Genomic DNA, 16,970 nt, shown 5'->3' on the forward strand with positions numbered 1-16,970 from the left:
TCAGGAACTTCATAGACTCAAAACCATGGTTACAAGAACAACTAAATGGGCTACTTTAAGGCAAGAAAGGCTCCTCAAATACACCCAATTTTAACATAACAATGGGACAAAATCCCATAACAATAATCTCTCTCAATGTCAATGGGCTAAACGCACCAATTAAAAGACATAGAGTGGCAGGATGGATTAGAAAATTGAACCCAACATTCTGCTGCCTGCAAGAAACGCATCTCAATAGTCAAAGCAAACACAGACTCAGAGTCAAAGGCTGGAAAACAATCCTACAGGCAAACAGCTCCCATAAAAAAGCTGGGGTAGCCATCCTTATATCAGACCACATTGATTTCAGAGTGAGGAAGGTCATAAGAGACAGTGAAGGCCATTACTTATTGATCAGAGGATCTGTACAACAGGAAGAACTTACAATAATAAATGTATATGCACCTAATGAGAGACCAGCAAAGTACTTAAAACAACTACTCATAGATTTGGAAAAAGACATCAATAGCAACACAATACTAGTGGGAGACTTCAACACTGCTTTGTCACCTCTTGATAGATCAACCAGACTCAAGCTTAGCAAGGACATACTTCATTTGAGGGAAACAATGGAAGAAAGGGACTTAGTAGATATATACAGGACACTTCATCCACGAAAAGCTGAATACACATTCTTCTCAAGCGTACATGGAACATTCTCCAAGATAGACCACATGCTGAGCCACAAAACATGCCTCCATAAAATTAAGAAGGTAGAGATTGTATCAACAATCTTCTCAGACCATAATGCGCTGAAATTAGAAGTAAATCACACACAAAAACAGAAAACTAAATCAAACACCTGGAAATTAAACAGTGCACTATTGAACAACGAGTGGATTAGACAGGAAATCAAAGAGGAAATCAAAAGATTCCTAGAAACGAATGAAAATGAGAACACGAGTTACCAAAACTTATGGGACACAGCAAAGGCTGTGTTAAGAGGAAAGTTTATAGCTCTACAAGCATTCCTCAGGAAGGAGGAGCGAGCACACATAAGTAACCTAACCTCACAGCTTAAGAGCTTGGAGAAGGACCAAAAAAAGGAGCACAACCCGAACAGGAGAAAGGAAATAATAAAACTCAGAGCAGAGATTAACGAGATGGAAACCCAAAAAACAATCCGAAAGATCAATGAAACCAAGAGCTGGTTCTTTGAGAAAATTAACAAGATCGATAAGCCTCTAGCAAAACTCACAAAGAAAGGGAGAGAGAAAACCCTAATAAACCGAATCAGAAATGAAAAGGGGGTCATTACAACAGAAACCACAGAAATTCAGAGGATCCTCAGGGAGTACTTTGAGAAGCTTTATGCCACGGAACATCAAAACCTCGAGGAAATGGATAAATTCCTAGACTCCTACAGACTCCCAAGGCTGAACCAAGAAGACCTGGAATACCTGAACAGACCTATCACCATCAAGGAAATTGAAATGGTAATAAAAAGTCTCCCCAAGCACAAAAGTCCTGGCCCGGATGGATTCACTAGTGAATTCTTCCAAATCTTTAAAGAGGACTTACTCCCAATACTCTTTAAGCTTTTCCACGAAATTGAAATATCAAAAACACTTCCAAACAGTTTCTACGAAGCAAATATCACACTGATACCAAAAGCAGACAGAGATACCACAAAGAAAGAGAATTACAGGCCGATATCCCTGATGAACACAGATGCAAAGATCCTCAACAAACTACTAGCAAATAGAATCCAACTACTCATCAAAAAGATCATACACCATGACCAAGTAGGATTCATCCCAGGGATGCAAGGATGGTTCAACATTCGGAAATCAATCAACATAATCCACCATATCAACAAAAGAAAAGATAAAAAGCATATGATCATATCAATAGATGCAGAGAAAGCATTTGATAAGATCCAGCACCCCTTTATGATGAAAACCCTAGCCAAAATGGGTATAGAGGGGACCTTCCTCAACATAATTAAAGCCATCTACCACAAGCCTACAGCAAGCATCATCCTCAATGGGGAAAAACTGAGAGCCTTCCCTCTAAGATCAGGGACGAGACAGGGATGCCCACTCTCTCCACTGCTGTTCAATATAGTACTGGAAGTACTTGCAATAGCGATTAGGCAGGAAAAAGATATTAAGGGCATTCAGGTAGGAAAGGAAGAAATCAAGCTCTCACTATTCGCAGATGATATGATACTCTACTTAGAGAACCCAATAACTTCCACCAAAAAACTCTTAGAAACAATAGACTCGTATAGTAAAGTTGCAGGTTATAAAATCAATACGCAAAAGTCCATGGCTTTCCTATACGCAAACAGTGAGAGAGAAGAAAGCAACATGAAAAAAACAATCCCATTCACAATTGTGCCCCAGAAAATCAAGTACCTAGGAATCAGCTTAACTAAGGAAGTAAAGGACCTGTACAAAGAAAACTACAAAACGCTACTTCAGGAAATAAAAGAGGACATGAGGAAATGGAAAGATATCCCCTGCTCATGGGTCGGGAGACTTAACATTGTCAAAATGGCAATACTACCGAAAGCATTGTATAAATTCAATGCAATCCCTATAAGGATACCCATGACATTCTTCAAAGAAATGGAGCAAACACTCTTGAAATTTATATGGAACAATAAGCCCCCACGAATAGCTAAAGCAATTCTTGGGAAAAAGAAAATGGGAGGAATCAACCTCCCGAACTTCAAACTGTACTACAAAGCAGTAATAATTAAAACAGCATGGTACTGGAACAAAGGCAGAACTGCAGACCAATGGAACAGGGTTGAATACACTGACATCTCTCCTCAATCATATGCTCATCTAATCTTTGATAAAGGTGCAAGTAATGTGAAGTGGAGTAAGGAAAGCCTCTTTAATAAATTGTGTTGGCATCACTGGACGGCTACATGCAAAAAAATAGGCTCAGAACTCTGCCTAACACCATGTACAAAAGTAAGATCAAAATGGATTAAAGACCTCAACATCAGACCAGAAACCATAAGGTACATTGAAGATAAAGCTGGCAAAACCCTCCATGACATTGAAGCTAATGGTATCTTCAAAGATGCCACGCCACTGGCCGAGCAAGTGAAAACAGAGATAGATAAATGGGACTATCTTAAACTAAGAAGCTTCTGCACCTCCAAAGAAACAGTGTCCAAAATACAAAGACAGTCTACAGAATGGGAAAGGATATTCACCGAATACACATCTGACAAGGGGTTGATATCCAGGATATACAAAATACTGGTTAAACTCCACAAGAAGAAAACATCCAACCCCATCCAAAAATGGGGCAATGAAATGAACAGAAACTTTCTCAAAGAAGAAATCCGAATGGCAAAAAAGCACATGAGAAAATGCTCTACATCATTAATCATCAGGGAGATGCAGATCAAAACCACAATGAGATACCATCTCACACCTCAGAGACTGGCCCACATTCAAAAGAACAAAAGCAACCGATGCTGGCGTGGATGTGGCGAGAAAGGGACACTCCTTCACTGTTGGTGGGAATGTCCACTGGTTCAGCCCTTCTGGAAAACAGTATGGACGATTCTCAAAAAATTAGAAATTGAGCTCCCATTTGACCCAGCAATACCACTCCTGGGAATATATCCCAGAGAGGCAAAAATGTATAGTCGAAGTGACATCTGCACTTGTTTGTTCATTGCAGCCCTCTTTACAATAGCCAGAAACTGGAAGAAACCTGAATGCCCAAGAACAGATGACTGGTTAAAGAAACTTTGGTACATCTACACAATGGAGTACTATGTAGCTCTTAGAAAAGATGAAGTCATGAAATTTACATACAAGTGGTACAATATGGAAAGTATCATGCTAAGCGAAATGAGTCAGAAAGAGAGGGATAGACATAGAAAGATTGCATTCATCTGGGGGATATAAAGTAACAAAGTATGAGATTAATACCCAAGAATAGCTGAGATCAGCACCAGGAGCATTACTCCATAACTTAGAGGCCAGCCGGGTATCCTAGAGGAAAGGGCTATTCAGATAGAGAAGGGAGCACCAAATAAAGGATGTTTGGAGGATCCTCCCAGGAGGGGAGATGCATGTCGAAAGTAGACTATGGACTGAACATGTTTGCCACTCAATGCCTCTTTTGCAGACCACAACACCCAAAAGGAGAGAGAGAACACAGGGGATTGCCCTGCCACAGAGACGGGGGGATGGGGGGATGGGGGTGGGAGGGATACTATCCATGGTGGTGGAAAATGGGCACTGGTGGAGGGATGGGTATCTGATCATTGTATAATTGAAACCAAAGCACAAAAAATTGTAAATCTACAACTTTAAAAAAATAAAATAAAATAAAGGGAAAAAAAAAAAAAAAAAAATATTCAGATTGAAAGCTAATGTTAAATAGGCATTCTAAAAAAAGCTCTATATTTTTATCATTATTATGTATAAACACTATATAATAAGACTATGTAAGCCCAAAGTTTTTCATATGAGTATTTACAGCATAGTGTCAGACAAAGTTCTAGATAAACGTGTGGATGCAAGTTTTATGTATTTAATGGAAAAGGTAAAGAGAAACTCCATAATTAAATTCTCTTATTTCTCATATTTCTTTCATCCAATAGCAACAAGTTTCCTAAAATTTACCATTGACTGTTTTTTGCATGTTTCTGTGTATAAATGAATAATTTGTGAAAGTGCTGAGGAATTGTATTTCTGGTAAATTTATTTAAAAAATATTTTTAAAGTTCAGTTAGTATATATTTTGGTAGAATATTATTACATTTAATATTTGTTAATCAAATTAATATTCAGAAATGAAATGTATCTATCCCAGATAACTACACTATATTTTCAAACCCTGTACTTTGAAGTCTGTTGCTTGAACAGACAATTAACGTCAGATTTTGTTGTTGTTCTGCTCTTTTGACAAAAGAATTCAATGTCAAATTTAAAAGACATTTTGAAACCAGATTTGTGACTGTATGGACTCTCTACCTTCTTTGATTTTGGCTTCATCTTTAACATAGTCTGTACTTACCCCCAATCTCTGTGGCTACGTTAAGTAATTTTATTTTACTGATAAGTAAAAATTTGTAAATAATAGGCACAGATAAGGAGTTACTGAACAATACCATGATATAACAGATTTTTGCTGTCATAGGTCTTCAAACAAAAATGTACTACAATTCCCCTTTATTTATTTTTGGTCATGCTGCTTTAACATCCACAAAATTGTCTACTTTGGTAATTATTTTGCAATTAATCAATAAATTTTTAGTAAAAGTTTGCCCTGTAAAAGAGCTTTCTATTAAAATTATGAGTTTTCCTATACATCTACAATATTTAAAATTATTTCATTTCCTAAATTTACCAAATGATTTGGATAAAATAGCATAGAATTGCCATTTTATCTTGTAGTTTTCTCATGAGTTTTTGTATATATACACATATATTTCTATCTATCTATCTATCTATCTATCTATCTATGTTTGTCATTTGGGTTTCTCATTCTATGAATTGCTTTTTGACCATTTTCAACAGAAGTTCCTGGAGTGTGTGTGTATGTGTGTGTGTGTCTGTGTGTGTGTGTAGATATATGGACATATTTCATTTAAAAGTAACTTCAAAATTGCTAAAGACTCATTTGCTACATTTATATACAGTGTTATTTCTGTAGAATAATTTAAATTTTATTTACTTATTGAGATAACACTGGTTTAAATAGCTATTATGGCTTAGGGTGCAATTTTACACCTTTCCAAAGTTTATTACCACACCACAACCACCACTAAAGCACCAATAGCTTGTCACCGTTCATTTGACCATTTGAACACATTTCAACATATCCTTTCAACACAACCACAGTATTTTAAATTTTAATGGACTAAAATCCATTGTATCTTTCCATTATAATAGTTAACTAAATTTTTTAGTAACTGCAGAATCATCCCTAATATTAATATTTAATATAAAACACTTTAAATTTAATTAAATGTAGTCACTCAACAATTTTCTTCATACAGTGAATTAATTTTTCAATGCACTGTCCCATTCAATGATCATATTACCTGTATACTTAGATTTGAGTAATTTCTTTATTTATTTTTAATGCATTACTGTGAGGTACAGTTACAGACTTACAAACTTTCGTGCTTGTGTTTCAATCATACAATGATTGAGTACCCATCCCTCCATGAGTGCCCATTCTCCACCACCAATGTTCCTTGTATCCCTCCATGATAAAGTTTTGTCTGTGACCATGAGGAGATTTACGTTTATGTGGATGTTATATATAGCCTTTTAATGGAGGTGTAGATTTTTTTCATAGATATTTCAAAATCTTTTATTGGTTAATTCTTTAATTATCTGAAGACCTTGTGACCAAGGTCTTATTGTCGTGGTGCCAGGGATCCAACTCAGAGTCTCATATTTCCAAGGTGCTCTACCATGGGCCATATAACCAACCCCTCTGTTTAAAAATTTTTTAATTTATAGATCATAATTTCCTAGTCATCTGGCTTTTTATTTGTGGTGCAAATGTACAAGTTTTTATGAGTTTTGCTCGAGCGGGCCCAGTAACGTCTCCATTGTAGACTTTGTTGTTACTGTGTCTGGCATATTGAATACTCTCGGTAGCTTGCCGGGCTCTCCAAGAGGGGCGGAGGAATCGAACTCGGGTCGGTCATGTTGGCCGCTTTATGAGTTATGTATGCAAAATTAATTTTATACAAAAGAATTAGAAATGTTTATTAGTTTTGTGATGTTTCAACTGATTCTGTAGTGTTGATCAAAAAATTGCAAAAAGTGATAATTTTTTCTTCTCATCCTGACAAATTGGTTTTATTTTTCCATATTAAGTCAATCTGAATTTCCCATGGATTTTTTTAAATAAGCTCTCAAAAACTCTTATCTCAAGTTATTTGAGATTTTTCATTTAGTTAGGAATTTCTATTTCATTCTGGATTTTATGTATATCTAAATTGTTTCTGTTTTTTTTTTCATGAACAGCTATTAGGGAACAGTTTTCCCCCAGTGTGCCCAGACATGTTCTACACCAGGTTCGGGCAGACCTGGGGTGAAGGATGACAAGCGCTCGGAGAAACACTCTCCAGGAGCAGCTGATGGCTGTTCACCTTATTGCCAGACACATATTTTATAGAGGGTCTCAGTTTATAAGAAAGTCTAATCACATGAACTTCAGCATTATTGGCCTGTCACCTCTCCAACTCTGCTTTGCCTCAGGCCAATCCCAATCAAGTCTAGATGCTGCAGTTAGGATGACTTGCTAAGCATACGTGACAGTTTCTTTTCTAGGGCTCATGTGACTAAGAGTTCCAGTGAGGCTCAAGGCCCAACACCTGGAGCTGTCTGACACCCTGTTCTTGCCAAGTTTGTCCAGATACTCCGTCTTGGGAGGCTTTGCTTCTGGGCCACTTTACAAGGTCAAGTCTTATCTGCACCAGTGTCTGTCACTCTGCTCCACAACCAGTTACCTGATTAATTACTTATTATTTGGTTCAAATTTATTATATATAATGTCACTGTCACTGTCACTGTCACTGTCCTCCCATTGTTCATCGATTTGCTCGAGCGGGCCCAATAGCATTTCCATTGTGGATTTGTTGCTGTGTTTGGCATATTGAATACGTCACAGGTAGCTTTCCAGGCTTTACCATGTGAGCAAGATACTCTCCGTAGCTTGCCAGGCTCTCCGAGAGGGGCAGAGGAATCGAACCCGGCTCGTCCAGGCTGGCTGCGTACAAGGCAAACGCCCTACCACTGAGCTATCACTCCAACCCATATATAATGTAAAAGGTTCTTATTTGAGTTTCATATTTGATTCCATTTCCCAGTAATCTTTTCTGGGTACAGCTACCAAGATAATGCTGAATCCATGAAATTTTATACCTGAGACTATGAATATCAGCTATGATCCTCTTATTCATAAGCCTATGAATGTCAGAATGCCACATCCACGATATCTTAAAAGGTGACTGCACAGCTTATTGGATCGTAGGGAATGTTTTTAAAAAGTAAATAATTAATTGATTGATTTGCCTCTCAAATGAGGGCTGGAGCCATAGCACAGTGGTTGCATGTTTGCCTTGCACGAGGCCAGCCCAGCCGACCCGAGTTCAATTCCTCCGCCCCTCTCGAAGAGGCTGGCAAGCTACCGAGACTATCTCACCCACATGGCAAAGTCTGGCAAGCTACCCGTGAAGTATTCGATATGCCAAACACAGTAACAAGTCTCACAATGGAGACATTACTGGGCCCGCTCGAGCAAATCGATGAACAACGGGAGGACAGTGACAGTGATTTCTTTTTAAAATTTATTTGTCATTATCCCAAGAAATTTAGCACAGTAATAGGCATTTCCCCTTCATTGTCTTTAAGATTTTCTAATGATCCTAGGATCTTTTACAGTCCAGAAAACAAAGGACTCCTGGTCTTTTATTCCCTGGAAAGCTGAGGACAAGCCTGTATTCCAAGTAAACAATTTTCCATGGAGGGAGGAAACAAACTTAATGTAACAGAAAATACAAACTGCCTGACTCAGCCTATTTCCAACCTGTTTTCTTTCACCTTCCTTATTCATAGTCTATGAGACTATGAACACTAAATTCTTTACCCACATCTATAGAGGTTAAGTGAGCCACATGATACAGCCCAGGCAGTAAATAAAAGCAGATCATGGGTATTCTCTTTCTTCATGTTACTGCCCCGTCCTACTTCCAGAAATAGTGACATGAGGCTAGAAGTATAGATGTCATGTGAAAAACCACACAATAAAAGTCAATATGCTAAATTTTCTGCATAGGGATCCTGGGACCTTTAAGAGTCTGTGTCATTAATGACTTTGTGAAGGTTAAGACAATGCCAATAATCATTATATTTTGTGTCAAAAACTAAAAATATATTCAAGATATTTAAAAATTCTGTTTCCTGAGTTGATATAATGGAAAAACTCTCTGTAAAGGACATTAGCTTTGGATACTTGGGATGTGTGTTTGTCATAGAATCTCTGCTGTTCAGGGTCCATCTTCTCAGTGTATCATGGTGCAATTTCTGTGGTTTGTGACGCTTCTCTAAGCTCGTACTTAAAAAGTTGGTACATTTATCTGTTATTCCTTGTAACAATCTTTCAAAACCTACCTCTGTCCAAGTCTTGGAGATCATACCCTTCTCTGAGTGTGCAATCCCTGCCTTAACCTTCTAAACACTTTATTTAGTTTCTTCCCAATAGTTTCTTCCCATTAATGGCAAATGGGCCTGTGTAGACCCCTAAACTGGGGGACATATTTTCTTTTCTTTATTTTTTGTGAGGAAGGGGCTTTACGGGTCACACCTGGCGATGCTCAGGGATTACTCCTGGCTCTGCACTCAGCAGTTACTCCTGGTGCTCAGGGGACCATATGTGATGCCAGGAATTGAACCCAAATAGGCAAGACAAACACCCCACCCACTGGGCTATTATTCTGGCCCCACAACTGTTATATTTTTTAAGTTGCTGCTGGTAATGAATTTTTAATGTGTTTACCTAGCAAAACTATTATATATATAGTTGGTTATATATATTTCCTCTATGCTTAGTATTTAAGCATTTAAAAATCATTATAAAATTCTAGTGCATGTCTCAGCTACCATATAATCAAGTGAATGAAAGACACACCTAGTTTATTGTTGGTCCAGATAGTAAAGAACAAATTCTCATAATCCAAACTTCAAATGTTACAAGATAATTATAGGCACAGCTAAAGTTTAATTTAAAAACAAATTTTTGATCACCAGAGATAAAAGTTCCACAAGCTGATATGTGATAGAAATTACCTTCTATCAATATATTATGTGCAATTTTATTATATTTTACTTAAAATTTTATATTTGGGGTCATACCCAGCAGTGCTCAAGGTTTACTCCTGGTATATGCTTAGGGATCACTTGAGGGATCCCAAAACTATATAGTCAAATATTGTCTTGCAACATGCAAGATAAGCCCCTTACGTGGTGTACTATCTCTAAAGGCCATACAATGCAAAGCTTTAAAATATATTTTATTTGTTTAGAAGTAAACAGAGCTAATTTTCAAGGTATTTTTAAAGGTTTCTCTTTTTCCAGCTAACAGGGCATTTGCTCTTATTTCTTCCATCTTGGGGAAAAAATCACTAATTTCCCTTTAGCATCTTAAATCTCCCGATTTCCCTGCTCCTTTTTGCAATACATCTCCTAAAAGAATCTATATTTGCTAGCTCTTGTTCTTCTCTTTCATTTCCTTAAGCCTATACTAATTAAGCTTTCATGACACCATTAAAGCTGGTTTCGTCAATATTGCCAATGGTGCTTCATTGTTAAATCCAATGGCTGGTACACACAATCAGTAATTATCTCCTTCATCATTAATCTTACTTCTTGTTGGTTTGGTTTGCTTTGGGGGGAACCTGGCTATGCTCAGGGCTTATTCTTGCTGAACTCAGGAATCACTCATGGCAGTGCTCAGAGGACTATATAGGGTGTTAGGAACAAAACTCAAGCCAGTCACATTAATATTACTTCTAAGTGTTCAGGTCCTTACTTAAACTTAATTTTCCTGTGATTTGCTATTTTTATGTCAAAATAGTCTTTTGTTAGTGCTATGGTTTATCAGCTAGACCATGTTCCCCCTCCCCAAACTGAATGAGGTCATGTTCTATATTCATTGCATTATTAAAAATAACTGAATAACCATGTAAGCATTGTTTTTCATAGTTCATTATAGAAAATCATCCTGATGTAAAATAAAATAGACAGGGATGCTTTTACACATAGCTTAATTCTTAGAGACCAGGCCTAGCATGTGTAAGATCCTGGACTCAATTTCCCAAACTGTCCTCCCCAACATCACCATTGCTGGTATTACCCTGTAGCCCACACGCACTCCCAGTCCTTACGAGCACATGCAATTCCCCTCTTGGTGTGGGATGGACTCTATTAAAAAAAATTAAAAGACCATTGTTTTGGTTTTTGTAAATTTCTCGAGAATTCTTAATAGACTAGGCACGTACCAATGCCATAACAAAAACTGTTCTATTGTGTGCAATCTTAGTGCAGTCAGTGTACTGTAGAATACAAATTTTATATTTTATGTGTTTTTTACTCAGAAATAATGCTGACTTTAAAATTTTTTGAAATAAACTTTTATTTTATTATTTAATGAAAATTGAGGTCAATCTCTCAGGATCTAGACTTTAACAATTAAAAAAAATTAGAAAGTATGTTAATGTTCATCCCATCACACTTAAAAGGAAGACTGAAGCGTCTTTAAAAAGAATTGAAAATGTTTTTTAAAATGTTGCTAATTTCATGTTAAACAACATCTACAAGATGGTTATCAATATTGATAACCATAGACAATGCTATGTGTTCCTGAGTTCAGAGAGATAGTACAGGGTGTAAGACACATTCTTGCTTTGTACACAGCTGACCTTGATTCAATATCCTGTACTGCATTTAAGTACGTACGAACTCTAGAAGTGATGCATAATCACTGCATCACTGTATCACTGTCATCCTGTTGTTCACAGATTGCCTCGAGCAGGCACCAGTAATGTCTCCTTCATCCTAGCCCTGAGATTTTAGAAAGTGCCACATTCAAGGCTCTTTCAGGGTCAGGAGAATGAGACCAATCATTGTTACTGGTTTTTGGCATATTGAATTCGCCACAGGGAGTTTGCCAGACTCTGCCATATGGGCAGGATACTTTGGGTAGCTTGCCAGGTACTCTAGAGTAAAAACTAGATAATAAGATTCCGGGAGCTGGATTTTATAGTCTCTGGGTCCTGGCTGTTGATGGGATTACATGGTGCCGGGGGAGTTGGTGTGCGTATGGCCCAAACAACTCCCCCAATAAGTGACAAGTTCTTAAACTATAAAAATTAATTATAAAATGATCAATTATAGCATAATAATTATAATAATTATAGTTATAAAGGAAACTAATCATTTTTCAACAGAAACTGAAAAGTGTCATTCATACTACATTCATTGTCTTGTGCAGAATTGTTAACAAAACTATGCATGCTACATTATTTACCAGTTTACGGATTTCTATAAAATATAGACCCTTTCTGAGAGGTCATACAGGTAGTAAAAGTTAGAGCAATATTTCAACTTAAGTTGTCTTTACCTTTAAAACTCATTTTCTTTATCATAAGTAAATAATGGTTAGCAAGATACAATAGAATCAACCCACGTGTTTAACTAGAGGGCAAGGACTCCCAAGAGATATTGGTAAAGTGAATTTCTGGTCCAGGAAAACTAACTTGGAGTTGCTATTTAAAAAGAATAAAGCAATAAGTAAGAAGCTTACTTACTTAAGAAACTTAAGTACAGTAACCAAAGTGTCTGCTGCAAATTATAATTTAATCTATCACTGTAGCACTGTAGCACTGTCCTCCCTTTGTTCATTGATTTGCTCAAGCAGGCACCAGTAATGTCTCCATTTTGAGACTTATTGTTACTGATTTTGGCATATCGAATACGCCATGGGGAGCTTACCAGGCTCTGCAGTGCAGGCGGGATACTCTCAGTAGCTTGCCATGCTCTTCCAGAGGGACGGAGAAATTGAACTCGGGTGGGCCACATGGAAGGCAAACGCCCTACCCTCTGTGCTATCACTCCAGCCCTAATTTAATCTAGAGTGGCATAATGTCTGATAAATAAAGTCCAGACATTATATAAGCAAGACAAAGAAGCAGAATTTTGTGCCTAATATATTTCAGACACTTTGTAGGATCGGGAGATACTGAAAAAGAAAAACAAATGAATGAATGACTAGTTGCCTTAAAACAGGTTAAAAGGAACCAAGAGAGAACATTGAATAGCAAGCTTCAAAGCTTTTCTGTTTAATTCTGACATCAGTAGTTGAATAACCAGTAGAAAATTTTGTACGGTACAAAATTTTTTAAAAATCAGTCCTTGTAATACTTTGATTTAACAAATTTGCTTTAAGGCTCTTCCATGATCCCGATAGAGTGTCAGGCAATTAAAATAGAGTAAAGAATATCTTCTGGTGGTAAACAAAAAAATGGAGTCCAGAAAATTTTTGAAAGAAACTAAATTATGATCCTTGGAAGTGATGTGAAACTTAATGATTAACAGCAACTTGCCAGTTCGCTCATTTGTCAAATTAGCAAAATGTGAAAGCAGAAATTTAATTTTAAAAGAAAAAACTGACTTTTAAACTATTTTCAAGTTACATGTGTGACATTGTCAAAATCTAAAACTCTATTTCAAAATTAAATTACCCATAGAGTAGTTAGAATTTTTATTTCCCCTACTCTTGATTGTTAGAATTAATTTTTGTGTTTCACCATAATTTCACTGTCACCATCACTGTCCTCCCATTGTTCATCGATTTGCTCAAGTGACCCAGTAACGTCTCCATTGTGACACTTGTTACTGTGTTTGGCATATTGAACATGTCACGGGTAGCTTGCCAGGCTTTTTGTTCTGTGGGCTAGATACTCTTGGTAGCTTGCCAGGCTCTCCGAGAAGGGCAGAGGAATCTAACCTGGGTCAGCCGGATAAACTGTGTGCAAGGCAAATGCCCTACCCTCTGTGCTATTGCTCCAGCCCAAACACCATAATTTACTTACCAAAAATGTATTTCTTCATAACAATATTTATGAAAGAATTGTTAAAGATAAATTGCAACGAGGTATGGTGCTGCCAGCAGGACAACCTGTACCTGTGAGGCGAGTGCATCAGCAGCTGATGGCACCGTCAGACTATCAGATACCCCAAAATTGCTGCTGTGCCTTTGGCCAGACCCCAAAAACATGGGGCAAAGTTTACCAAGAAAGTAAACAGCCAAAAGTTAGGTATGTGGGAGACACACCCACAAACCATCTCCGGCTCAGCTATATGATTGGTGGCATGGCCTCTCTGGTTCCTGATCAAACTGCTTAATGGCCATGATCCCAGAGACTCAGAAACAAATCTCAAAACCCAGCAGCTTTTGGCAGAAATGCGTCTGGACCACATACAAGACGGCCGTCACCTCAGAGCTTATTGGAAAGCCAGGTATGAGCTGGCAGTGATGGGGCAACTGCAGTCTCATGGGAAGGGATGCGGTACTGGCTCGTCCTTCATGCCCTACCAAGGTCACGAGTTGCCCCGTACAAGTGGAACTCCGGCACAGCTATGGCTCCAGAGGCAAAAGGACTTAATCCAGAACCCAGCAGCTTGCAGCAGAAAAGTGAATGGATCATGCGTTAAACTACGGTGCCATGCCTCCTCAGGAGGGAAAGGGTGTTGGTCCCTTCTGCCTTTTTCTCCCCCGGCAGCAAGGTGGCTACCGCCTCAGAGCTTATAGGAAAGCCAGGTATGAGCCGACGGTGAGGGGGCAACTGCAGTCTCATGGGAAGGTGGGACAGTACTGGCTTGTCCTTCACGCCCTACCAAGGTCACGAGTTGCCTTCCACTAGCGGCTCTCCGGCACGGTCATTGCTCCCGAGGCAAAAGGACTTAATCCAGAGCCTGGCAGCTTGCAGCAGAAAGTGAATGGACCATGTGTTAAACTACGGCGCCATGCCTCCCCGGGAGGGAAAGGGTGTTGCTCCCTTCCATCTCTCCCCCCCGCCCCCAGCAGCAAGGTGGCCACTGCTTCAGAGCTTATTGGAAAGCCAGGTATGAGCCGGCAGTGATGGGGCAACTGCAGTAACATAGGAAGGGGGACAGTACCGGCTCGTCCTTCACGCCCTACCGAGGTCACGAGTTTCCCCTCACGAGCGGCTCTCCACCACAGCCATAACACCGGGCCCACAGAAACCAATCTCATAATTATTTGGCTCTTTGCATAAATCCAAAATCGTCAGGCTGCTATTATGGCCATGCGAGATTATATGATTCTTATAACCAGGTATAGAAAACAAAGAATTTCACATTGCCTTTTCAGCAATTTTGATTGTTGGGGGGAAAATTCTAAACAATAATGGTGCATCTTTTGTCAAAGTAATGAATGTAATCAATGTAGAGAAGAGTTCAGTGGAAATCATCTGCCTCACAGGCACTGAGAGGGGGAGGGAGGGGGGTATATTGGGTTTCTTGGTGATGAAAAATGAGTACTGGTGAAGGTAGAGGTGTTTGATCATTACAAGACCGAGACTTAAACCTGAAAGCTTAGTAACTTTTTCCACAGTGATTCAATAAATAAACATAAGAAAAAAAAACAAGATAAATTGCATTTAACCAATTAAACAAGCAAGTAAAATTAATATAATTTTATTGCATTATAAATCAAAGCTGTTGAAATAGAGGTGAGTGAGTACATTCAATCTGACTGAAAACAATAATCCAGAGGGTTTTCAACTGCGGGGATGAGTAACATTGGAGAACATTCTCAGGGATTGCCTTGATGGATATGATCACGGCACCTCTATTTAGATATGACCACTGCACCTCTGGCAATAATTGAAGTCTGACTTTTCCTTTCCTGCTCTTTCTCTCCCTCTCTCCTTCCCTCCCTCTCGTCCTCCCTCTCTACATTCCTTTCATCCATATTTTTTAAAGGTATGCATTTAAGTGTTTTCCAGCAAACAGAAATAAAACTGACCACAATGACAGAAATATTGAAGGAATTTTTTTGGCATGTAACTAGAGGTCTACACATTGGTACAGCTGCTCTCTGGAGTAGAAAATGTTTCCAAACTCTTAAGCATTTTTTGTGCTGAGTTTTTCTATTATTCATGACTGAAGATAACTATGAATCTATGAATATTCATTTGAAATGTCACATATCCTTGAGAAAGATATTGATTTCTTGTAAAATTGGCAAGAACTGGAAGAAGCCTTGTATTACTAAGGGACAAAAACAGAAACTTTGAGTTGTATTTCATTTTAAAGTTTTTATGGGTCAGTGACATATGGTCAGAATAAAATCTGTCTGAAGTTTAGTCAAACTGAGGGAAATATTAAGCAATCTTAGTCAAAGCAATCAATTGGCCACTCAAATACATTTTAGATATTTCTGATCATGAAGAATCTTATAAAGCCTAGTTTAGTTACATGAGGAATTATATGACTGGGGAAGGCTGCAGAAATTTCTGCCTGTGACTTTCCAATAGAGCACTTATGTTCAAGAACACAACTCTCCAAATGCTGTGTCTATAAATCCAATAAATTCCATATCAATATAGAAAAAATCAAAGATGATATTGAAGGCAATCAAGTTACTCCATATGTTTTGAGTCAGTGTTGTGGTTGTTATATATAGAATTATCAGTACAGAAATATAACCAGGGAAATCTAAATCTACTAAATTTTGAAAAATGAACTTTATGATTTTTTTGTGTTAAGAATTTGTGGTGCCAGAGCTACAGTACAGAGCACAGGACACTTGCCTTGCATGGACATAGGTTCTATCCCCAACACCACTTATGGGCCTCCTAATCCCTACCATAGAGATCTCTCAGCACAGAGCCAGGAGAACGCCCAAAGCACCACTGGGTATTCTCCTCCCCACAAAAAAGACTTGTTTTTAATATCCTAGCAGTTTTAAATAACTTTTTACTACTTCTTAAGCAAATATAAACTTTTATATAATGCAAGAACATGTTTAATAATAAGGCTTCTAGCTTGAAGGAAAAATTATATTTACCATATTTAACTAAAAACTTGTGTTTCCTGCCACTAGTACTTGCATTTTAGTCATATATAATTCCATTATAAAATAAAAATATACACTTAAAAATGAAGATAAGAGTTCTACCATATATACACAATTTGCAAGCAATTATTAGAATCATAATTGATGATTAATAAAAAGATTAATTTCCTAAAAAAGCCTTTAGCTCACTTTTAGTTAATTATTAGAGTAATATGTAGATGAAGAGAAAGGACATGCATGATATTCATAAAACATTACTTATTCAAGCTAATTTCCATATTTTTAAATAAAAGAGCATTAATTAATAACCATTGCTTAGAAATTCT

Source organism: Sorex fumeus, unplaced genomic scaffold, assembly GCF_029834395.1.
Source record: "Sorex fumeus unplaced genomic scaffold, SorFum_2.1 ptg000003l, whole genome shotgun sequence".
In the NCBI taxonomy this organism is placed as follows: Eukaryota; Metazoa; Chordata; class Mammalia; order Eulipotyphla; family Soricidae; genus Sorex; species Sorex fumeus.